Source organism: Lactuca saligna, chromosome 7, assembly GCF_052625555.1.
Source record: "Lactuca saligna cultivar CGN05327 chromosome 7, ASM5262555v1, whole genome shotgun sequence".
Classification (NCBI taxonomy): Eukaryota; Viridiplantae; Streptophyta; class Magnoliopsida; order Asterales; family Asteraceae; genus Lactuca; species Lactuca saligna.
The window spans coordinates 182,226,136-182,251,917 of NC_136423.1; positions in this window are offsets into that span (position 1 = coordinate 182,226,136).

The window sequence follows — 25,782 nt, forward strand, 5'->3', positions numbered from 1 at the left end:
GCATCTTGGTTTTCCAAGATTGATTTGAGATCAGGGTACCATCAGGTAAGAGTGCGGGATGAGGACGTCCAGAAGACAGCATTTAGGACGCGGTATGGGCATTACGAGTTCGTGGTGATGCCTTTTGGGCTCACCAATGCCCCAGCAGTGTTCATGGATCTCATGAACAGGGTATGCAGGCCGATGCTGGATCGGTCTGTGATTGTATTTATCGACGACATTCTGGTGTATTCGCGGTCTAGAGAGCAGCATGAGGGACATTTGAGGGAGGTCCTTGAGGTGCTGAGGTCGGAGAAGCTATATGCAAAATTCTCCAAATGTGACTTCTGGTTACGGGAGGTCCAATTTCTGGGGCACGTTGTAAATCAGGCAGGGATATTGGTTGATCCGGCCAAGGTGGAAGCAGTGATGAGTTGGGAGGCACCGAAGTCACCTTCTGAGATCAGGATTTTCCTTGGGTTGGCGGGGTACTATCGGAGGTTCATTAGGGACTTCTCCAAGATCGCGGTGCCACTCACCAGATTGACCCGGAAGGGTGTTACATTTTCATGGGGACCCGAGCAGCAGACTTCCTTCGAGACACTTCGTCAGAGACTGTGCAAAGCCCCAGTATTAGCTCTCCCGGAAGGGATGGAGGACTTTGTCGTATATTGCGACGCATCGATTTCGGTACTGGGTGCAGTGTTGATGCAGAGGGGCCATGTGATAGCCTATGCATCGAGGCAGCTGAAGCCTCACGAGGCGAGGTATCCCACGCATGACTTAGAGTTGGGGGCAGTAGTGTTCGCCCTCAAAATTTGGTGTCACTACCTGTATGGAGTTCGTTGTACCATATATACGGACCATAAGAGTTTGAAGTATTTGATGGATCAACCCAACCTAAATATGCGTCAGAGGAGATGGTTAGACGTGGTTAAGGATTATGACTGTGAGATCCTATACCACCCAGGCAAGGCTAATGTGGTAGCCGATGCATTGAGTCGTAGGGCGGAGAGCACTCCATTGCGGGACGTATGTTTGAGATTGACGGTGATGACTCCGGTATTAGATGCTATTCGTGGGGCACAGGTCGAGGTTGTGAAATCTGGGATGCAGAAACAGGAGCGGGTCGTCGGGTTGATTTCAGAGTTCGTTATGGATGGACGGAGACTTCTGACGTTTCAGGGTCGGATCTGGGTACCATTCGTGGGCGGTACGCGTGTTACTTTGATGGAGGAGGCACGCAGATCGAAATTCTCGATCCATCCCGGTGCTACGAAAATGTATTTGGATTTGAGAAAGGAGTACTGGTGGCCTTGCATGAAGAGAGACGTCGCCTGGTTCGTTGAGAGGTGTTTGACCTGCCGTAGGTTTAAGGCCGAGCACCAGAGACCGCACGGTAAGTTGCAACCCTTGGAGATTCCTGAGTGGAAGTGGGAACAGATCACGATGGATTTCATCACCAAATTGCCGAGAACTGCCAGGGGAGTCGATGCGATTTGGGTGATTGTGGATAGGCTAACAAAGAGTGCACACTTCCTTGCCATTAGCGAAAGTTCATCAGCAAAGAAGTTGGCAGAGTTATACGTGAGAGAGATAGTATCTCGGCATGGAGTGCCGACCTCGATTGTTTCGGACCGCGATGTACGTTTCACTTCCAGGTTCTGGAAGAAATTCCATGAGGAGTTGGGTACTAAACTGCATTTTAGTACCGCATACCATCCCCAGACTGACGGTCAGAGCGAGCGGACGATTCAGACATTGGAAGACATGCTTAGAGCATGTGTGTTAGACTTCGGGGGTAGCTGGGATGCGCATCTGCCATTGGCTGAGTTTTCCTACAACAACAGCCATCATTCGAGCATTGGTATGCCACCTTTTGAGTTGTTGTATGGTAGGAGGTGTCGGACTCCCATTTGCTGGGGAGAAGTGGGACAGAGAGTGATGGGCAGTATAGAGATCGTACTTCAGACGACCGAACAGATTCAACAGGTGAGGCAGAGGTTATTGACCGCCCAGAGCCGACAGAAGAGTTATGCGGACAGACGCCGGTCCGAGCTCGAATTCCAGGTTGGCGACTTCGTTCTCCTAAAGGTTTCTCCTTGGAAAGGGGTGATTCGGTTCAGAAAGAGGGGCAAATTGGGGCCCCGGTTCATAGGTCCATTTCGGGTAATTGCAAGGGTAGGTCGGGTAGCTTATCGGTTGGAGTTGCCAGCGGAGCTGAGTCAGATTCACAATACCTTTCACGTATCACAGTTGAGGAAGTGTATAGCCGATGAAGCGGCAGTGGTTCCGTTAGAGGATATTCAGGTGGATGCGAGCCTGAATTACGCCGAGAGACCAGTAGCTATCAGGGATCGGAAGATCAAGGTTTTGCGGAACAAGGAGATACCTTTGGTGTTGGTTCAGTGGCAACATCGGAAGGGATCGGAGATGACTTGGGAGTCGGAGAGTGAAATGCGAGAGCAACATCCGGAGTTATTCATAGAGTGAGACTTCGAGGGCGAAGTCTAGTTCTAGTGGGGGAGAGTTGTAACAGCCCGGAATTTCAGGTATTTCTTTAAATTATTTTTGGGGCATATTTAGGAGGGGACTCGGCGAGTTGGTGCCTGACTCGCCGAGTAGGACCACGGTCTTGGACACAGATTCGTGACTGGACTCGGCGAGTTCATTAGGGACTCGGTGAGTCGATGCTGTTCAGCTGAAACCCTAGCCATTTTGATTCTGGATCGTATATAATGCCTTTAGGGCCGTCATGTCTCGTCTTTTGGCCGATTGAAGATAACCAAAAAGTCTGTGGGCATCTGGAACAAGGGTGAAGGCTAGTGGAAGCTTGAAGAGGTTGTTAGGCAAGGGGAGGCAAGGTGGTGATCAAAGGAGGTTCAAGGGGATCGAGCTCTGAAGGTTGGGGACTCAGGGAACACGTTTTCCAGGTAATCCTCGGATCATTTTCTGTAGTTTTGGCGTTGTATACGAATCTAGGGTTTAGGAAACCCATTTAAGGATTTGATAGATTATAGTGTTGTTACAAGTGTTTAAACCCCTGTAATAGTATATGTGAAGGTCCAGGAAGTCCCATATCTATATATTACGGAATCATGCGAGTTACAGGAGGCAGTTGATTGACTGCATGGCGAGGACTCGCCGAGTCCAATGATCAGACTCGGCGAGTATCTTGAAGATTCACTAGGACTCGCCGAGTTGTTCTTCAGACTCGGCGAGTAGCTTGAAGATCTACTGGAACTCGTCGAGTCGTTCTTTAGACTCGGCGAGTGGAGTCGGGGTGTCTAGACTCGCCGAGTCGCCTTTGCACTCGACGAGTCCGGTCAAGTTGACCGTTGACTTGTATGTAATTTAGTAGGGTTTGTCTTGTTTGATAAGATCATTAATAAAGGTATGTGGTATTATAGGGAGCCTGCAGATTAGCGGATCGAGTGCGAGGGGCTCGAAGGGTTTATAGCTTGCATATTACGAGGTGAGTCTTCTCACTATACTGCACCCGGAAGGGTTTGACTGCGTGGCCGGAAGGTCGTATGTGTTATATTTATGCTATGTCTAGAGAGGTAGATGCTTTATATGTGATGTATGCTTATACGGGCCGGAAGGCGAGACTTTATGTGATAGAAAGAACGGTATGATGTATGATTTATGTGTTATGTGTGATATGTTATATGTGTTATGTTTATTACTATTATGGGCCGGAAGGCAAAATACTATGGGCCGGAAGGCGATATGTTATGGGCCGGAAGGCGATTATGTTACGGGCCGGAAGGCAATGTCATGTGGACCGAAAGGTCCGGGCCGGAAGGCGTATGTGGGTAAGTCGTATACTGGGGAACTCACTAAGCATTTATGCTTACTAGTTGTGTTTATGTTTTTCAGGTACTAGTGATGACCGTGGGAAGGCGCCGGCGTGACACGTACACACTGCCATTGTTGAAGATCTTGAGGATTCGTTATTTATATTTTGCAATAAACTTGGAATAAACTCTTTTGTCGAATAATGATGTTTTATTTTAAATGAAAATTTTATTTGAAAATTTGAGCTGTTACATGTAAACTCATGGTGGGGTGTTCTTGGTTGCTAAATAGCCTTATAACACTTGTGAGGTAATGCTAGGCTTGGTTTTAAGGCATTGGAATGAAATTTGAACATCATAGGTACCATTTGAGGAGTTTACGGCAGTAAACTAGGAGTTTATGACCGTAAAATCTTATGTACCAAGTCTTAATGTGTTTTGGTGGTTCTAGATTAATCACATGTGATTCCAACTCATTTTACAAGTCATAGGATGAAGTTAAGGCACCATTTGACCCATTTATAGGAGTTTACGGCCCAGGAACCTTTCCTTGGGGGGTTTATGGCCGTGAACTCCTAAGGGAGTGGTTTTTATCAAATTTAAGGTCCCTAACACATTTTTGGTTGCTTCTAGACATTATTCCAAGGCTTAGGATGTGTTTAAGGGGCATCTTAACACCTTGAAGGGTGTTTACGGCCTATGAATTGGTGTTTACGGTCCAAGCATGTGCTTGGGCTGTAAACTCATGTTTACCCCTTAAATGATGAGTTTTTAGTGTTCCAAGTCCAGTAATGTAAGCCCCTAAGTCATATGTAAGTTTCAATTGTGGTTTGGAAGGGTTTTAAGGCTCAAAAACCCCATCTATGTGAGTTTGCGGCCCAATGGTGTTCCAGCGCCGTAAACTCATGTTTATGGTCCTATTTCATTATTTAAACACAAATTTGAAGGCTAAAGATGTTAATCTATGAGTTAGGATGGATATCTTGTTGGAATAGTGTCTAAGACTGCAACTATATTAGGCAAGTACTTGACCCGGTTGTACATGGTCCTTTTGGGTTGCCTTCACCAAAGCAACTTGACTGGAGAAATAAATAGAGAAAGAGGTTATTATGATTTATTAATATGTTATAAGAATAATATATTAAAGGAGAAATCATATTTGTTTAATTAATATTGGTCAATAATTAATTATGAATTAATTTTGTGATCAAGTGTAATTAATTAGACTAGAGGGGCTGAATTGTAATTATGTGATAGTTGCAAAATAGGGCAATGGGTATCCTAGTTAAAGGATGGAAGAATTCAAGGATAACGATATCCTTAAAATCGTCCAAGGTCCAAGAGATAAGGATTTTCAAGGCTTGTCTTGTGGTTGCTTGGTGGGCAAGTAACTTGATAAGGATAAGGACTGAAACCCTAATCCCAACCCTATATAAAGACCCCTAAGGCCTTAGGATTTCGTCTACTTGATCCCTAGAGCATCTAAGGAGGATTTCTACCTCCTCCCTTCTCTCTCTCTATAGCCTCTCCAATTGCTTGTGGTGTTTGTGAACCATTAGAGGCACTACACTTGTGGTGCTTGCTTTCAAGACTAAGGGTTTGAAGATTTAAGTTGTTATTGGAATATAACAACAAGAGGTATGTGATCTAACCTTATATATGAATTTCGAAAATAGCATGCTACATTAGGGTTTTATCCATGTGATCATAATGTTGTGTATCTAATAGTGAAACATAGATCCAAATTAGGGTTGCATGCACACATAGGATTGTTTGTAGAAATTTCATCAGTGGTATCAGAGCCTTTGGTTAACTTGTTTTCAATTAGTATTATTCAATTGTATGAACTTGACAAATTAGGGTTTATAACCAATAAACCCTAGGAGGCCATAGATTTTGAGATTAGGGTTTCCTAACCCTAATTTGCGAAAATCTTGAAAGGGTTTTTGAATCCTTTCCTTTTAATCCAAGATTTCGAAATCTAGGGTTTGCAAACCCTTAGATTTCGAGATTTGCCTCCTTCCCCAAGTTAAGATCCTAGATTTTAGGGATTTGGATAATCCCATATCTTGTAATTATCTTTTAATGGTTAAATATGGTAATTAAAGATTTTGAATTATCCCATCCCATTATTTTCGAAATTTAGAGGGATAAAAGGGATTAGGATAAGTTAATTGTTTAAATGGTAATTATCCTCAGGATTTAGATAATCCCTTCTGATTTAATAATTTAAATTAATATTTTAATTTGTGATAATTATTAAATCAAGAGTTTTAATATTTAAAATTTTAAGTTAAATGGTATTAAATTTCGAAAATTTTAAATTGGAGATTAAAAACCTAGTATTTTTGAAATGTTTAAAATACACCCTATACTATTATATTATTACAAGTTTAATATATATATATATATATATATATATATATATATATATATATGTATAATTAATATGCTAGTCTTACAGTTAGTAGGCCTCATTCACGAAGCCGGTCTATAAGGTGGGTATAAGGTTGTTGCCTATAAAATGGCTCTTAATGGGTGTACACTCACACCCACCGCTTGCTTGATCGGTGGAGGGTCGTTAGCCGAACACGTAGGATAGGGCAACCTCATCCTCCCATTAAAAGTATAATATGAAATACAAATTAACTACATGTTTTTCAAAATTTTCCCAATCCTAGTTACTTTAGGAAAAGTGAATTGATGCAATCCCATGAAATTACACTTTACACCTTGCTAAGAAGTTAGTGGAGCGTGTGTGGTTTACCGGCACACTAATTGGTTCTAAGCGAAGGTGGCAAAGGGTGATTCATTGTTTATCATAGTTTGATGGAGCGTGTGTGGTTTACCGGCACATCGAATAGGTGATTGTTATAATTAATGCATCATGTGAATTTGCATGGTAATTCACACCCACTTTGTGATCCTCGGTATCCCAGTCACAAACGAGATGGGCATATCGAGATTTAAACATGCCATTGAAAGGTTTCAATGAATCTCATCCAAACCTGGGAATTCTCAATGCATTTAGAACTTAAAGTTATGTTTTCATGATGGAGAATTAGTGAATCGTCATTCACTTACCTTTAAATTGTTTTCATGTTGGATTACGGCATCCTTTTTCTAATGTGTAAATATTGTTGTTGGATCCTAGCCTAAATTTTTCTTATTGGGTGATAATTAGGGATTCATATTCTAATCTATCTTTGTCCTTTCTAATTGTAGATGTCGAACGCGAACAACGTTGCTGCTAGTTCATTCACATTGATGAGCCTTTGTCAAAAGGTGACCTTCGATGGGATGAACTTTAGCGAATGGATAAGATATATTCGTGCAATTGCTCGCTACGAGGACAAGGAGTATGTCCTCGATGAGAAGCTCGAAAAAATCAACCCTGAAATCGCTACTCCGGCTGAAATGACCGCTTTTGAAACTCACGAGCGTGATGCAACGAAGGTACATTGCATCATGATAGCCACTATGAACTCCGAATTCCAAAATTCCTATGAGGACATGTACTCGTACGAGATGCACCAAGACTTGTTGGAGAGATACCACCAAAACGCGAGACAAGAGCGTTATGAGATTTTCACTTACATGATTTCCGCTAAGATGGGTCATGGAGAGTCTCTTACCGTGCACCTGCAAAAGATGCGAAGGTATGTCGACCGTCTTCGCAAGTTGAATGTTGACTTTGGGGAAGACTTGGCGATCGACATGGTGCTTCACTCTTTGCCTCCAAGTTACAATCAATTTAGGATGACCTACCACATGAACAAAGAAGAGGTCACCCTAAGCAAGCTCCAAGGTCTGTTGAGGGTCGCTGAAAGCAACTTCAAGGACAAGTCTAGGGTGCTTCCAAGAAGATCCTTCACTTATATCACCATCATTGGTAATTTAGTGTTAAATATAAGTCTTTCTTTCAATTCTTAATCTAGAAATACTCCTTATATGACTTCATTTGGTGATCATACTTCCTAAAAAACCTTATAGTTCGAAAATTCTCTTCTAGGAAGTGTCTATGATCGAAAACCACATCATCTTCTTCCAATCCTTCTTAAAAAATGTGAGCAACTAAGCAATGTGATTTCATACCCCTTATTTTCTATTTTTACATGTTTTGGGGGGAGAATACAAGTACTATGTGTTGATCTATATGTGTATGCTTGTTATATGTGATTTCTTTGGTTTATGTTGTGAAAATATGATATTATTTACTAAATCTCGAAATCTATGGCTAAATTGTGAAGGATACATGAAAAAATAACATAATAAACAACTTACTTAAAATATCTAAGGGTCTTTAGGCTCAAGAAGTGAAAACAAAGTACAAATCCTTATAAGTGTCATTTTTGCAAAAATAACAAAGATTTGGGTAAAATATGACATTTTCGGTTCTGTAAGGATAAAATGGTATTATTCACATAAAAATATGACTTTTATAAAAATAACACTTTTCTAGGGGTCAAAAACATAAATTTTAGCTTATTGGGCTTTAATTTGGGCCTCATGAGTTTTTGGGCCCAAAGTTGTGAAAAATGAAGTTTTGAGGGAATTAAGTGGAAAACCTAACAAACTATGAGTCTAAAATGTAAATAAACTATTTCATGGGCTGAAAATGACTTTGATGCAAGAATTGGACTAAAAATGCAAAGTTTTTGATTTTGGGGTCAAAATTGTACAATTACGGAATTTGAGCCAAAAATATAAACAGTTTACAATTAAAGGCTGGAAACGACAAATATAATAGTTTTGGGCTGAAATTATTATTTAAATAAAGTTTGGGTCAAAAATGTCAAGAAAAATGGTTTAAGGACCAAAAATGTCAACTTCATAAAAAGGGACTAAAAGTGCCATTTTTATAGATAAAGGGGCTGCAATGGTCAAATTAAATGTTTTGGGCTAAATACAAAAAATATTAAATTATTGGGTTATAAATATTAAGTTTATAACGCATGATTATATATATATATATATATATATATATATATATATATATATATATATATATATATATAACCAAAGCTTCGGTATAAATCAAACGTTAAGATACTTTTTTAACATTGCGAATAAACATTTAGCATACAACAAATACCTACACTATGAATTTAAACTCGATAAACCATAAATGATTCAATGGTTAGGCCCAAAAATCTTATGTTCGTGCTATTGAGTCTTTGTGGCCCAATATCACGATTATTTGGCCCAATATATTCCAACATGTTTATCGGGTCTTGGTGATCCCATTGCACGCCCAATAGGTCTTTATCAACTTTAACATGCTATTAGGCCTTAGTGGACCATTTCCATTGCTAATAAGACCCTAAACATTCATAATATGCTTAAGGGGCTATAACGTGTCCGTAGCATACTCGACAGTCTATAATAACATACATAATTAGTGGACCACCGTTGTCCTCTTTCATGTCTGTTGGGCTTACTTCATATTCACGTAATCATCATTCGGGTTGTAAAACAAGGTTATTCAATTTCATGGGATTTAGTGAGAAATAACGGGTGGCACCAATAAGTGTCGGTCGTAGTCTTTAGTTATAACCAGAGTTTCCTGGAGGGAGAGCGAGAGTTTGTGTATAGATCTATACGGGGGTGACTCCCCCACACGTGAACTGTTCGCTACAGTTAGACTCGGCCAGTCTAGGGTGACAAAATCTTGATCAAAACCGGCATCCAATAAAATGCCAAGACAGGCAAATTAGTGATTATTATGCATGGTTATAATGACTCAGATAGAGATCCATTACCATCCAAGTAATCATGGGAAATCATATTCATACGTTGTAATGATACAATAATACAAATCTATTATACTATTTATATCGGAAAACATCGGGTTTTCCGTAGGAACAACATTATTCACTCCTACATACAACAAATATAATACAAGGATCAATTTGAATAACAATCACTTTTACATGTCTTGAAATCACATAAATATGCACTTATGGGGGTCATCACATCTTTTTCGCAAACAACTTTTATACAGAAAATGTCGGATTTTTTGAGTTTTACAAACAATACAAACTAGTTTTATATCAAACATGCTTATGAACTCACCAACATTATATATGTTGATGTTTTCAAAATAACTTGTATTCTCAGGAAATCGTTAGACCGAAGAACCTCCAGGTGTTTTTCAGGGAATTTCGTTTGTGAATTTTTAATCATCAGAAAGTTTATGTTTTGAAATATTCCATGTAAACAATGTACTTGATGTGAACAGAGTCAGTTGTAATGTATTAATGCACGGTGATGTTTATGTTATGTTACATGTATATTCATTGTGATGATATTTCAATTTAACTCACACGAACCCTCGGACGTTTCCGTCGTCTAGTTCGTGGGTGTGACACATATCGTTACAAATAAACTAGTATAAACTTTTTGTATATGTATTGTTAGATGCCATTTTATGCATCTTTTAAGGTAGTTTTTATTATCACTTAGCTTCATTTTTTTTACAAATGCATGTCATTTGTTTCAATAATGTTCAACTTAGGTCTTTTATCAAAAGAAAACATGTGAGGTATGGACAAACAGTTCGACCTCAACGAAGACGGAATACAATATTTTATGAAGAAAATTTAGACCCCAAAGTTTGGTGAAGTTAGGAGTACACTCTTAGAAGAAGCTTGTAAATCGAGATATTCAGTACATCCTGGATCAAATAAGATGTATATCGATCTCAATAAGCTTTATTGGTGGCCCAACATGAAGGAAAAGATTTCCATCCATGTCAATAAATGCTTGATTTTCTCCAATATCAAAGCAGAGTACCAAAAGCCATAAGGACTAGTACTAAAACCTGATGGGTTTTAGTCATAAGAACTTTCCTATGTGCGCATGCAAAACCCTATTGCTCGGATCTAGACTTTCTAATTAAACATGCTTTGAATCCAAGACTTCTAATGGCTAATTAGGTTAAATAACAACATTGAAATAGATCTAGAATCATACCTTTGGATTCCTTGTTGATCTTGTTGTCTTGGAGCTTCTAGAGTCACAAATGTCACTCCTCTAATGGCTTACAAACACCAATAGCAAGCAAGATGATTTAGGAGAGAGGAGAGGGGAGGAATTCGGCCAGAGTATCTCTACTTTAGATGGTGTGTCGAATTCCCTCACCCCTAGGGTCTATTTATACTTGTAGACTCCTTAAGGATTACAGCTTTAACCCTAATTGGATAACTTAGACTTTAAGTTGATCCATATCCTTTCCTTGATAACCCTATGGACGATTTTGGCTTATCCAAGCCCTAGAAATCGTCCATCCTATCATGGATAAGGATTTATAGTCTAAAGTGTAACTATCAAACAATTGACAGTTTATACCCTCTTATTTAATTAATCTCTTTAAGTCACCAAATTAATTCCAATTAATCTATGACTTATATTAATCAAATAACCATATATTATTCCTAATAATATTTACTCTCTCTTAACAAATCATCCATCAAGTTGCTATGGTGAAGGCAACCCAAAAGCACCATGCACAACCGGATCAAATACTTGCCTAATATAGTTGCAGCCTTAGACACTATTCCAACAGTCTCCCACTTGGATAAGTCTAGTAACTATACAAGTACAATTCGGTTTGAAATCATAGCTCTCAAAGACGCTATCAAACTCTGATCTAATCAATCTTGTCCTTTAGATAAGGGATCATACAGTCCTCTGTTAGATATCATGCTGACAATCCTATGGAATGGTTAATTTCTCGATCTCCGATTTATTCGACATAGAACTTAATCAAACACATCAATTCAGTTCTGACCGGGCCCGGCACATAAGTCAAATCAAATCATCGAGTGGCCAAGATATCTCTTCTACAATCTTAGGATAAAATTTACAGATAAACTTCGACTTATATGCATTTACTTATTCATTAACCAACTATACACAACAATGCGTTTTATAACACCAAGTTACTGATGCGTTTTCGCATTATCAATGTACAATCAATTAACAAATAATAAACCATATATCTAGGTTTTAAGACTATATGATATTATCGTCTTGCGATCACCTTTTATATCATATTCCATAAAGTGATTCCAGCAAGCGCGAGTTTATTCCAATGCTCAAAACCAGTTCATAAGCACTCATGAACGTTGCAGCAACCCTTGCTATGTCTAACACCATTTAGACAATCTACACACCAATTCATGACAATCTTCATTCATATCTACTTCCAACATATGAACGATTGTTGACAATTTGAATAATTCGATTATTCCTAATAAACTCAATTATTCTGGAAGTCAAAACATGCAAAGTGAAACAATAGTTAAACAATTAACATATGACAGTAACTTTACTTATAAATAAAACTCCTTTATTTAATCATCAAATGTTAATTACATTTATCTATTATATGTTTCTAAATACTATCTAATCTATACTAATATCATCCTTCAGCCCAATACTCCTAGCATGCTACAAGTACTTAACCCTACTCAGTGCCTTCGTAAGCGGATCTGCTGGGTTATCCTCTGATGATATCCTCTTAACTATGAGTTGTCCTTCTTCCACACGATGTCTAATGAAGTGATATTTTCTGTCGATATGTCGAGATCTACCATGATCCCTCGGTTCCTTGGTCAAGGCAACCGCACCTTCGTTATCACAGAAAATCTCCATGGGCTCCTTTATGGCCGGCACAACTCCAAGATCACCAATGAAGTTCTTTAGCCATATTTCCTCCTTCGACGCTTCGCTCGCTGCGATGTACTCTGATTCGCACGTTGAATCAGCTACGGTTTCTTGCTTGGAACTCTTCCAAGTTACTGCTCCTCCGTTTAAGGTAAAGACCCAGCCCGACTGCGAACGGTAGTTGTCCCTATCAGTCTGTAAACTGGCATCACTATACCCTCGCACCTTCAAGTCATCACTCCCTCCAAGGACTAAGAACCATTCTTTCGTCCTCCGAAGGTACTTAAGGATGTTCTTCACCGCAATCCAATGTGCTTTGCCAGGGTTCCCTTGATATCTGCTAACCATGCTCAAAGCAAAGGCTACATCAGGGCGAGTACAAGTCATAGCGTACATGATTGAGCCAACTGCGGAAGCATATGGTATTCGGCTCATTTCTGCTATTTCAGCTTCGGTACTCGGACTTTGAGTCTTACTCAACTTGGCATTTCCTTGTGTCGGTAGTTCTCCCTTCATTGAGTTTTCCATACTAAAACATTTTAGTACCTTCTCTAAGTAAGTATTCTGACTAAGTCCAATTAGTCTCTTACTTCTTTCTCTTACTATCCTTATTCCCAAAATGTAAGAAGCCTCTCCGAGGTCCTTCATAGCGAAACACTTCCCGAGCCAGGACCTGACTTCCTGCAGAGTCGTGACGTCGTTTCCTATGAGTAATATGTCATCGACATAAAGAATGAGAAAGCTTACTATACTCCCACTGGCTTTGACATATACACAAGATTCGTCTTTGCTTCGTACAAATCCAAACTCTTTGACTTTCTCATCGAAGCAAAGATTCCATATGCAAGACGCTTGCTTAAGTCCATAAATGGACTTCTCAAGCTTACACACTCTATTTGGATGCTTCGGATTCACAAACCCCTCTGGCTGAGCCATGTAAACATCCTCAGCCAACTTTCCATTAAGGAAGGCGGTCTTGACATCCATTTGCCAAATCTCATAATCATGAAATGCGGCAATTGCTAGCATCACTCTAATAGATTTAATCTTCACAACTTGTGAGAAGGTCTCATCATAGTCAACTCCTGGAGTTTGAGTAAAGCCCTTCGCAACCAATCGCACTTTATACGTGTGTACGTTCCCATCCATGTCGGTCTTCTTCTTGAAGATCCACTTGCACCCAACGGTCTTACGTCCGGGCACATAGTCAACCAAATTCCAAACTTGGTTATCGCACATGGATTGGATCTCGCTATCCATTGCCTCTTTCCATTTTGCAGACTTCGGGCCTGCCATGGCTTCCTTATAGCTATTAGGTTCATCAAGATTTACTAGTGTACCATCACTAATATACGTGTCCCCTTTTGTAGTAATATGAAAATCATAAAACTGGGGATGAACTCTAACTCTATCGGAACGTCTAAGAGGTAAGGATTCGTCAATCGGTTCAACCGGAGTTTCCTCCTCGGGTTGAATGCCAGCGGTAGAGGTTCCTTCATCTATCGACTCTCGAATCTCTTCAAGTTCGATTTGCCTCCCACTGTCTCCTTGGCTTATGAGTTCTCGCTCTCGGAAAACTCCTCTCCTCGCAACAAAGACAACATTGTCTTTCGGTCTATAGAAGAGATATCCAAAGGATGTCTGCGGGTAGCCGATGAAAATACATCGCTCACTTCGAGGTTCAAGCTTGTCGTGAGTATCTCGTCTTACGAAAGCCTCGCAACCCCAAACCTTGATATGTGCCAACGAGGGAGCTTTCCCCGTCCACATCTCGTGAGGTGTTTTGGCAACCTTCTTAGTAGGGACTCGGTTAAGGATATGGGCGGCAGTCTCTAAGGCATACCCCCAAAAGAAGATAGGTAGTGAAGCACGACTCATCATAGAGCGAACCATATCCAATAAGGTTCGATTATGCCTTTCTGCCACACCATTCAACTGCGGTGTCCTAGGAGGCGTCAATTGCGAAACTATTCCACACTCCTTGAGATAATCGTGGAATTCAACACTTAGGTACTCTCCTCCTCGATCGGATCGAAGCATCTTGATTTTCCTGCCCAATTGATTCTCCACTTCATTCTTGAACTCTTTGAACTTTTCAAAGGTTTCTGACTTTTGCTTGATTAAATAGATATACCCATGTCTACTATAATCATCGGTAAAAGTCACATAGAAGCGGTTCCCATCCTTCGTGGTTGATCTAAAGGGTCCACATACATCGGTATGTATTAGGTCCAATAGCCCCTCACCCCTTTCACAAGTATTCGTGAAGGGTGGCTTAGTCATCTTTCCAAGTAAACAAGACTCGCATGTGTCATCTTCCCTAAGGTCGAATGACTCCAACACTCCATCCTTTTGGAGTTGAGCTATGCGTTTCTTGTTGACATGGAGTTGAGCTATGCGTTTCTTGTTGACATGTCCAAGATGGCAATGCCACAAGGATGCTTTATCCAAACTAGTGGAAGAATCAATATTCAAAACATCATTTCCTAAGTTATCAACAATCATAACAGTTTCATATATTCCATTACATGGTATAGCTTCAAAGTAAAAGACACTATTTAGATAAGCCATAATAGAACCATTCTCATTATTAAAAGAAAATCTAAATCCTTGTCTATATAAACCATGAAACGAAATGATGTTTCTAGCCATTTCTGGCATATAGCAACAATTGTTCAAATCTAAACCCAAATTATTCCTAAGCACTAAAGAATACACTCCAATCTTGGTAACAGGCGACGATCTTCTGTTCCCCATGATTAGATTGATCCTTCCTTGCTCCACATCCCTACTTCTTCTTAGTCCCTGCACATTTGAACAAATGTGATAACCACAACCGGTGTCAAGAACCCAAGAAATAGCATGATTAGAATCGTTAGATTTAATTGTGTATATACCTGCGAAAGATGGCTTGATCTTTCCTTCTTTGATTGCTTGCAGGTATTCTGGGCAGCTTCTCTTCCAATGTCCTATCTTGTGGCAGTGGTGGCACTCTGCCTCCTTCGGGTTAGGATAGGGCTTAGAGGGATCAACTTTGGTTCCACTAGAAGAGGCACCATCTCGGGCTTTAACCTTGCGATAGTTCTTTGATGAAGCCTTCCTCTTCTTTCCCTTTCCTTGACCAATTGCCAAGACAGGAGCAGCAGACGGATTGGGAGTAGGTGCAACAGACTTGTCTTTGAAGTTGCTCTCAGCGACTCTCAAAAGACCTTGGAGTTTGCTTAGGGTGACCTCATCTTTGTTCATGTGGTAGGTCATCCTAAATTGGTTGTACATCTGAGGCAAAGAGTGAAGCACCATGTCGATCGCTAAGTCTTCCCCAAAGTCAACATTTAACTTGCTACCAGTTGAGTTTTCATACAATAATAATTCTCACACTAGTATAAAGGTTGTTCCATTCGACGCCTTGTATGGGCGCAAATGCCATTCTTTAATATGTTGGGCAGAAGTTGGAGATACTCGATTAGCTATAAGGCACGCTAGAGATATTCTACACACTGGCCCTGAGATCATTCATGAAAAATGGAGAAGTGTGTCTCTAATGAGAATGTTGTCTTTCCTCTTGATGTGATCCATGTCAAAACTAAACCTCACATCGTGAAGGAACCAATGGAGATCATGGATCGGGAACTCAAACGCCTCAAACAAAGTCGCATACCTATAGTAAAATTCAGATGGAACTCTCATAGAGGACCAGAGTTTACTTGTGAACGTGAGGACCAGATGAAAGAAAAGTATCCATAATTTTTCATTGATGTTCCCCCAACTACTGGAACGGAATAAGAGTAGATTAAAGTATCCTAGAACTTAATAATTTCGGGATAAATTTCCCTTAATGAGGAGGTAATGTAACATCCCGAAATTTAGGTCAAAGACTATGAACGACCAAGTTCACAGTAAATCTCTTGGTAATTTGACTCATTGAGTTTTAGTGCATCTTATGTGAAATAAATGAATTCATTTCAAGTATTATAAGGTACCAGATGGTATTTTACTTCCAAATATGTAATTTGGCAAACAACTCAAACTACAACCTTAGGAATGTGTCTGAAAAACTGAAATTCCGTATTAAGTAGTTGTGAGTAATAAAAAGATTCTAGTCTCATAGTACATGTTTTCTTGTTTTCAAAATATAAAGAACATCCAAAACAGAGTTTGTATGCAAAATATACGACCGTTTTAATAATCCAAATCAGTATAATACTAATTTCTTAAAACTACTAAAATTGTTTCTATCCGTTGAGGAACTTGCACGCCTCAGATGGAAATTCCAAGAAAGCTTTTGGACTCAAGTCATAGTTTAATATTTAATTTCATACTTGAAATATTTTTAGTAAGAATATTTATAGAAATTGAAAAAATTAGACGTTTTGAATAAGTAAATCGTGAAACCTTAAACTATTGATGTTGATATGATTTCAATTATTGGCAATATTTTCTAGAAATAATATATTATTATCCAATCTAATTATTGTGAATCTTAATGAAGAGATAGCTCAAATTTTCTAAAATCATGTACATCTATTTACATATATATGTGTGGGGAATGTATTTTTCAAAAATCTATTATGTATTTGCTATATTTTTTATAAACCCATATTTATATGACAAATAGTCAATCATGCAATCACAATGCATATATGTTATATAATAAAAATTATATAACAACATTAAATATATAAATATTTATACATGTCATGTAATATTTCCATATCCTAATTAATAGTATATACAACAAATTGGACATTGATTATGTGAAGCCTTTATATATCTCACAAACATACATAATAAACTCTTAATATGAGCATTTTGTACGTGTTATTGTCATAAAACATCTCAAACAAATACACACAATATTATTAAATCTATAAGTGTATATAAAATATCCAAATTCAACCAAATCAATCTTACAAATCAATACATAAAATATACACATAATAAGCCTTTGCTTCAATTTTACCCAAAAAAAAAAAAAAAGAACACATAATACATAAAAATCAATCAAAAATCAAATCAATTGTGAGATAAAAACTAACAGCTAAGTTAGAGATTTCTTCCGCCTTGTGCTTCTTCTGTTTGTCCTTCGATTGCAACCATTCCATTTACTGATCATTCACTCAAAATGGATCTCAATGGTGCAACCAAATTATAGAGAAATCTGAGAAAATTTTACCCTAAGACTATCTTCAATCAATCACGGCTTCACCTCATCTCTCTTCTTTCTTCTTCTTCTTCTTCTTAATTTCCAGCCTAGAACACACCACTGAAGTGGGTGTTTTTGTGTCCAGTGCAAACACAAGAGCAACATCACCATCATTCATTCTTCATTCCATTCCATGTCAAAAATCAAACCCAAACATACACCAAAACTCCATTGATTTCTGTCAGAGAGAGAGAGAGAGAGAGAGAGAGAGAGAGAGAGAGAAAAGAAAAACCGGAAGCAACAGGACCCTCCATCTCCAACTCAATTTCGCACCACACAGCCAGACAGAAGCACAACCGATAGACAATCTCGGACTCCCCAGCGGACCTCCAGGAGTCCCATCGCACCTCGCTACCACATCCGAATCAAGCGGCCAAGAGACTGCTTGAGGAGCCCGTCGCTGCACCCACCGAGACCACAATCAACCTCGCGTCATCTTCTCTCGTTCATTCGGCCTAGTCGAGCCCGAAGACGCCACCCACTTCGCGAATCGACCGACGAAACATCGCCTCCTGCGAGCTTCTTCTCCCTCCGGTCCTAACCGTGACCTGCGACGAGCAAGAGTCTGGATGTGGCGCCGCCGCTTCGTGCTTTTCTTCTCACCTTCTTCGTTCATCCGCCTTCAATCACTTGCCGCCTTTGTTCTATCTGCATTCGTTCATTCCGATTTTTCCTTTACTCGATCAGCAAGTGACGAAGATGGGGGCTTAAAAGCCCTAATTTCATTTAGCTTGTGAAATGACCAAACTAACCTCCTTATTAAATCATTAAATCATGTATTCTCCAAACGTTGAATCCATTTATTCAAAGTAGCCCTTCCCATAGAGATCCTTAACAAAATTAATCCAATTCCCAAGCTTAAATTTCATTTAAACCATCTTAGTCCCTCCCTTGAATTATTATAACCAAAGATGTCCTACTTTGGTTAATTAAATTTCATATATATATATATATATATATATATATATATATATATATATATATATATATATATATATATATATATATATATATATATATATATATATATATATATATATATATATCATGTTGTCTTAACTTAAGTCTTGAAAAATATCATATTTCTTCATGACTCGTAAAAGATTAAAGCTTGACTTAGCCACCAATATGAGCAACATATAAATGCCCGAAAAAAAAATTCTCTGAATTTTTGCATAAGGCACGTCTAAGCGCCTCAAACCATCGGCATCCCTCCTCCTAGCATAGAGTTTAAGATAGGTTTGATTACACCAATACAAAATAAATTAGTATCGCCCCCTTTCCAAACAAGAAGCTATTATTCTATAGATGTTTGGCTTTCATCATTATTCAATGTTTTTTATCCTTTTCTAAATGTCCGAATGTGTTGCTATATTTTAGTTTACAAGGTTTGTATTAGGCTTTATTTGACGCGTTAGCTGAAAAACTGACTTTTTTTATGAGCTAGATTATCAATAAGTTATCTCAAGCAAGCTTATCCATAAGCTATTTTTGTAGTCTCACCAAATAAGCTTAAAAAATAAACTAACTTATACGGGCCTTAGTGTTATTTATATTTTTGTAACTGGTTTGGTGTTTGATTAAAACATTTAAGAGCAAGCCAACTAGTTTGGGTGACCAATATCACCTCACATAGCTTAACAAAAATCATGTTGCCTTTTCGGGTCGACTTAGAAAGAAAAATCAAAGAAAAACAAAACCCTTTCACAAGAATGCTTAGGCAAATTTTGAAGTTCGGTATTTCACATATAATGTGTTAGAGGCTAGTTAATTCATCATCTGAGCATTCTTAACGAGCGAAAAGCAAAAGTTTATGATTGTCTGTTAAGTAATGTTTTCCTAGTAATTTATTTTGTGATATTCATTTGTAGAACTTGAATATAGGATCTTTAGGTAATCTTGACTAAAACTAATATATGATTAAAACGAGTTTAATTGAAACAAAAATGTTGGATGAAACCTAGACCTGACAAACGTGTCGTGTCGTGTCAGATTTGTGCCGTGTCAAGACATTAAACGGGTGGAGAGTGCTTGACCCTAACTCGACCCGTTTAATTTTTATGCCGTGTCGTGTCAACCCGTTTATTTTCGTGTCGATTTCAGGTTAAAGTTTAAACCTTATAAATATGTTGTGTCATGTCGGGTTGAAACATTTTAAAGGTTGAAAAGTAAAAATCATGGAGGAAAAACAATCAAAAAGTTAAATGCTAGAATTGGGAGGTGGAACGGAAAAAAAATTATAGTAATAGTAAATTTATAATGCAAAATGGAAAGAGTTAGAGTTAGGAAGAAAATAAGATAGGTAGTGAGGAGAAGTAAAATTAAGTCACACTGAAATTTTGAATTTTACTTTTAGTTTTTGAATTTGGGCCACTACAAATATATAATATTGAAAATATTTATAAAAATATGAATGAGTCATCTTCGACTTGAAAGTCTTAACCCTAACCCTACCCATTTAATTATTGTGTCATGTCGTGTCAACCCGTATACATAAACAGGTTGAAATCTCTAACCCTAACCCGCTAACTTCGTGTTGGGTTCGTGTCGGATTGTCATGTTGTGTCAAATTTTCACGGTCTAATGAAACCGAAAAGTTAAATATGAAGAGAAAGTTGAAAATGTTTTGTCTTTTCCATCCTAGGTGGAAAATTTTTGATTTTAAGGTTTCTTGAAATCTATTGAGGTTGAAATATTGTTGGGTTCATAATCTTGTTCAAAAACAAAGAAAGAGAAAATGGAAGTCTTATTCGGTTCTAATTATTTATATTCACTGGAGAAGTAGTAAAGTTTGTTCACGATTTGTTCAGTCGTTTGTCCATGTAATCTAGTTCTAAATATTTTTTATGCTATTTATATTGCAAATTATGATTTTTTTTTAATTCATGCATGGCATAAGATGTGCATTGATTTTTATATTATAACATAAACATATTATGTATTGAGATTGTCGATTTTGTTTAGGCGGGGTATATGTTGCTTATATTTATCTGTATGTTTGATATTATTATTATTATTATTATTATTATTATTATTATGTGGTTTGTTTTAAAGTATATTTAATAACATTTATAATACATTGAACTCCATAAATGTCAATGATTTGACACATCATTATTCTATACTAGATGTAACCTCGCACGTTGCGCAAGAATACATTTAAGTGGTTAAAATAATTATGAGAAAAAAATAGAAATATGTTGAAATTTACGTTTTTAGTCACGTTTTGGGCATTTACCGAATTTTCAAATAATATAAAAGTCCATCGACTTATATTTTGATACTATCTAATATAGTTCATACTCTATAAACTTTACTTTTACTTTTATAATATCCAATATATATTATAAGTTTTTATATAACATTAATATAATATATTTTTCTTATCTCCGATAATATTTGTAGGATAAAATAAGAAATAAGTTGTTTTGAATAAGCTATTAATAAACAATATTGAACTAATAAACTTTGTATTACACTATTTATATTACACCAAAACATCCAAGGTTTCATATATTAACTTTCAAATATTAAACATTGAAATTAAGAATGAAGTCATACAAAATATATCATTATACATAAACTTCATCAAGAGTTTTAAAATAAGCCAATTAGTAAATATGATATTTAATTTTAATTACATATTTTGCAACGCGTACGTTTGACTTTATGTTGGTGCGCCGAGAATCATTTTCCTTAATTTGTACCTAAAAAATTAAGGTGAATAGGAATATAGAATACATATTACTAAATATTAATATAAAAAATTAAAAAGGATATATATATCTCCTACCACCGGCTAAAGACAACATACCTCTCTAGTGGTATCGATTCCTATATGAAATTGAAGTAGTCATTCTATGTACACATTGTTTTCTAATTACATAAACAAATATGAGTAACCAAGCATAAAAATGTTATCTTTATGTAGAAAAAATATTTTAGTTAACTAACAAATTAAATAATATAAGCTTAAGAGTTATGATTTTCAAAACATTATTTTTTTTACTAATCAATCAATTAAGTAACACATGTTGAAATTTTTACAATCATTATTAAAAAGCATTTGAAATCTTTTGCCAGTGTGTACGGATCATGCCGGCGCCTTCCCGCGATCATCGCTCGTACCTGAAACTCATAACACATAACATTGTAAGCATAAATGCTTAGTGAGTGTCACAACCCGAAACCGATGGCGGAAACGTTCCGGGGCGGAGGACGTCATGTGTAGTATCACAACCAATGTACATAGTAAGCATAGTAAAAACAAAACATTACATTACATATGATTAATTACATTTTGTTTGAAAGTAAAGTAATACATGTTTATCTATACAATAGTGTGAACAAAAGTAAAGACATATTTTCTAAAATGCTCCGTCTTCTCCAAAAGATCGCGGGTACCTGTCTAATGTGGACTTGAGAATACAAGCAGTTTAAAAATCAGCATAAAGCTGGTGAGTTCATAAGTTGTTTGTTTATGTAAAAAAAGATCATGTTTCCTTTGTTTTTCTGAAAAGTTGTTATCCAAGAAAATCATATTTTCTTATAAAGGCGGTTTAGTTAAACTTCTGAATTTCCATTCGGTACAACAGTAGATAGTTTAATACGTAAAACTATAGATTGAAAACCCCTGGGAATACCATCCAGGACAACAGTAGGTAGTTTTAATATATAAAACTATAGATTTAAGGAAGATATAGAATCCGTGAATAAACTTATATATTTTAATACGTATTGTGAGTCGGATAATCATGCTAATATGACACGAGACCTCCTTGACGTTCTTCAGGCGTCGGACGATATCCAGAATTTGTCACCCCAGGTGTGTCCGCCTAATTGTAGCTAGTAGTTAAGGTGTGGGATTGTCAGTCCCGAATAGAGCTATTCACAAATTTCACGCTCTCCCTCCAGTAGACTCTGGTTATACTTCCGGGGAGGATTTACTGATAACCCGAAGGGTTTAATGAAGACAAATCTCACAAGCTAGTATTAAATTATTCACAGTATACTCGGTCGTTATCACACATCATAATCGTTTTGAAACATAATACAGTAAAAACGATTAAATACAAAGAAATTATTTGGCATAATACTCTAAATTAAACAGAGATAAACTGAATCAGACATAGTTTATCTATTAACTTTGCATGAAATCTGTGACCTTAAAACAAGAACCGAAGATCCCAAATTATTCCCATAATAATTTGATTGTTTTGATTGTTTCTTACATTGTAATTGAAATCCATGTGGTTATATTCGATAAAACATCCCTTATGCTCCGCATACTACATAAGGGGTAAAGATATATAAAAGTTTTCCAGATATTTATAGAATTTCATCAGTTTTAAGTTTTGAAAACATTTATAATTTTCTTGTATTCCCCCCTGAAAACATTGAAAAACACGGAAAAGGCGTAGGGGTATGAACTCACCAGTCGAGAAACGTGTCGGTTTGGATGCTAAACGTCAGTTCGAGGCTTGATTATACACAAGGTTTCTATGTAATATGAAAAGATACATAAATTGTATCTAATTAACCCTTGATTTACTAATTAGCATGAATTAACACTTCGAGGAGCGAAAACACTTCAATTCAAGTGTTTGGAGTGACCCGGGTAGCATCTAAGGGTGTGTACGACTTGGATATGGAGTTTGATCTTCAAGAATAAAATCCTAAAGGATATTACAGCCAAAATGACCAACTCCCCATGAGTTTACGGCCGTAAACTCATGGTGGGGTGTTCTTGGTTGCTAAATAGCCTTATAACACTTGTGAGGTAATGCTAGGCTTGGTTTTAAGGCATTGGAATGAAATTTGAACATCATAGGGACCATTTGAGGAGTTTACGGCAGTAAACTAGCAGTTTATGACCGTAAACTCTTATGTACCAAGTCTTAATGTGTTTTCGTGGTTCTAGATTAATCACATGTGATTCCAACTCATTTTACAAGTCATAGGATGAAGTTAAGGCACCATTTGACCCATTTATAGGAGTTTACGGCCCAAGAACCTTTCCTTGGGGGGTTTATGGCCGTGAAATCCTAAGGGAGTGGTTTTTATCAAATTTAAGGTCCCTAACACATTTGTGGTTGCTTCTAGACATTATTTCAAGGCTTAGGATGTGTTTAAGGGGCATCTTAACACCTTGAAGGGTGTTTACGGCCTATGAATTGGTGTTTACGGTCCAAGCATGTGCTTAGGCTGTAAACTCATGTGTACCCCTTAAATGATGAGCTTTTAGTGTTCCAAGTCCAGTAATGTAAGCCCCTAAGTCATATGTAAGCTTCAATTGTGGTTTGGAAGGGTTTTAAGGCTCAAAAACCCCATCTATGTGAGTTTGCGGCCCAAGGGTGTTCCAGCACCGTAAACTCATGTTTATGGTCCTATTTCATAATTTAAACACAAATTTGAAGGCTAAAGAAGTTAATCTATGAGTTAGGATGGATATCTTGTCGGAATAGTGTCTAAGGCTGCAACTATATTAGGCAAGTACTTGACCCGGTTGTGCATGGTCCTTTTGGGTTGCCTTCACCAAAGCAACTTGACTAGAGAAATAAATAGAGAAAGAGGTTATTATGATTTATTAATATGTTATAAGAATAATATATTAAAGGAGAAATCGTATTTTTTTAATTAATATTGGTCAATAATTAATTATGAATTAATTTTGTGATCAAGTGTAATTAATTAGACTAGAGGGGCTGAATTGTAATTATGTGATAGTTGCAAAATAGGGCAATGGGTATCCTTGTTAAAGGATGGAAGAATTCAAGGATAACGATATCCTTAAAATCGTCCAAGGTCCAAGAGATAAGGATTTTCAAGGCTTATCTTGTGGTTGCTTGGTGGGCAAGTAACTGGATAAGGATAAGGAGTGAAACCCTAATCCCAACCCTATATAAAGACCCCTAAGGCCTTAGGATTTCGTCTACTTGATCCCTAGAGCATCTAAGGAGGATTTCTACCTCCTCCCTTCTCTCTCTATAGCCTCTCCAATTGCTTGTGGTGTTTGTGAGCCATTAGAGGCACTACATTTGTGGTGCTTGCTTTCAAGACTAAGGGTTTGAAGATTTAAGTTGTTATTGCAATATAACAACAAGAGGTATGTGATCTAACCTTATATATGAATTTTGAAAATAGCAGGCTACATTAGGGTTTTATCCATGTGATCATAATGTTGTGTATCTAATAGTGAAACATAGATCCAAATTAGGGTTGCATGCACACATAGGATTGTTTGTAGAAATTTCATCAGTGGTATCAGAGCCTTTGGTTAACTTGTTTTCAATTAGTATTATTCAATTGTATGAACTTGACAAATTAGGGTTTATAACCAATAAACCCTAGGAGGCCATAGATTTCGAGATTTGGGTTTCCTAACCCTAATTTGCGAAAATCTTGAAAGGGTTTTTGAATCCTTTCCTTTTAATCCAAGATTTCGAAATCTAGGGTTTGCAAACCCTTAGATTTCGAGATTTGCCTCCTTCCCCAAGATAAGATCCTAAATTTTAGGGATTTTGATAATCCGATATCTTGTAATTATCTTTTAATGGTTAAATATGGTAATTAAAGATTTTGAATTATCCCATCCCATTATTTTCGAAATTTAGAGGGATAAAAGGGATTAGGATAAGTTAATTGTTTAAATGGTAATTATCCTCATGATTTAGATAATCCCTTATGATTTAATAATTTAAATTAATAGTTTAATTTGTGATAATTATTAAATCAAGAGTTTTAATATTTAAAATTTTAATTTAAATGGTATTAAATTTAGAAAATTTTAAATTGGAGATTAAAAACCTAGTATTTTTGAAATGTTTAAAATACACCCTATACTATTATATTATTACAAGTTTTATATATATATATATATATATATATATATATATATATATATATATAATTATATATATATATATATATATATATATATATATATAATATGCTAGTCTTACCGTTAGTAGGCCTCATTCACGAAGCCGGTCTATAAGGTGGGTATAAGGTTGCTGCCTATAAAATGGCTCTTAATGGGTGTACACTCACACCCACCGCTTGCTTGATCGGTGGAGGGTCGTTAGCCGAACACGTAGGATAGGGCAACCTCATCCTCTCATTAAAAGTATA